At 39.5% G+C, this 1444-nt stretch overlaps 1 pseudogene; it reads right to left on the bottom strand.

Moving 5' to 3' along the window:
* Window positions 1-685: 685 nt before the first annotated feature.
* LOC102833331 lies at window positions 686-1031 on the bottom strand (annotated as a pseudogene).
* Between the last annotated feature and the right edge of the window lie 413 nt (window positions 1032-1444).

The raw sequence follows: 1444 nt of genomic DNA, 5'->3' as shown, positions 1-1444 counted from the left end.
TCACGGGAGTCTATTGAATGTGGTAGGGCTTAGCTCACTGCTTCATTGCTATTTTTCCCTCACTTCCCCCTATCGGTGACAAATATGTTCTTGAAATGGTCTTTAAATTTGGGTGGGATTTGTTCAAGGTCATATTTTGACTCTCGTGGACTTGTGCTAATTTTCTTTAGCTTCAGCCTGAACTTGCATATGAGCAATTGATGGTCTGTTGCACAGTCTTCCCCTGGCTCATCTAGGCCATACTTTTCAACTACCAATCCTCTTTGTTTCCAACCTTTGCATTCCTATCACCAGTAAACTATCAATATATCTTGGTTGCATGTTTGATCAAATTCATACTAAAGAAGTAGTAAAATTCTTGAATTTCATGATTATTGGCATTAGTGGTTGATGCATAAATTGAAATATTGTTGTTATTAACAGGTCTTCTTTGCTGGCATATGGATATTATCCTATCACAATATTGTACTTCAGGATAGATCTTGAAACGTTCTTTTTGATGATGAATGATATAAATTTATCATTCCCATTATAGTAAATCATGACTATCAGTTTCACAATTGCCAATACCTGTCCATTTCAGCTCACGAAATGCCTAGGATATTGATTTTTTTTTTTTTTTTTCCTTTGGAAGTGTAATTTTCATGCAGGTTAGTTTTACATCAGCCTTTAAGGGCTCAATTCTTTACATGGGCTTTGGTGATGGTCGTGGGGCAGCATTGCAGCTGTAAACCGGGGTGGGGGTTTTGGTCCTTCCGAGCTTCACAAGAACGGTTCCTGACCACCTTGCTGTGAATGGCACAGCTGACACCATAATGGAGTTTCACATACAGCTTGGGAAGCACGTATGCATCGAAGACACTCGCTTCAGAAATATCCCTAACAGCTGCGGCCTCTACTATGTTTTGAATTACCAACTTCTTGATGGCCTTATCTTTGGGCACGCAGCCGGCGCAGTTCGTGCAGCGAATAGGCTGCATGTGGCCACGGAGCTTTTTGGCATGACTGTTGTTTGTCTTTTTCTTTGTCATCTTGGAAGCGAGGATCCAAGAGAGAGAGCTAGGATATTGATTTTTATGTGTTCCATTTCATTGTTGACCACTTCCAATTTTTCTAGATTCATACTTTATTTGTTCCATGTTTGGATTATTAATGGATGCTTACAGCTATTTCTCCTCAATTTGAGTTGTGCCCCATCAGCAAAAGAAGGTTCCTAAAGCTTTACTCTATTTGCATCATCATCGTCAACTCTACTTTGAGAATTCAACTATACCGTCATATTTTGAGTCCCTTCCAGTCTGAGGGGATCATCTTCCAGCACTATATCTGACAGTACTCTGGTGCTATTCATAATGTTTTCATCTTCCTGCACTATATGTGCTATTCATAAAATTTTCAGTGACTAAAATTTCAGAAGTCATCTGCCTCTCCGTCTTTGTAGTCT

The sequence above is a fragment of the Chrysochloris asiatica genome, unplaced genomic scaffold, assembly GCF_000296735.1.
Source record: "Chrysochloris asiatica unplaced genomic scaffold, ChrAsi1.0 scaffold00013, whole genome shotgun sequence".
Classification (NCBI taxonomy): domain Eukaryota; kingdom Metazoa; phylum Chordata; class Mammalia; order Afrosoricida; family Chrysochloridae; genus Chrysochloris; species Chrysochloris asiatica.
This window is presented reverse-complemented; position numbering and strand designations above follow the sequence as displayed.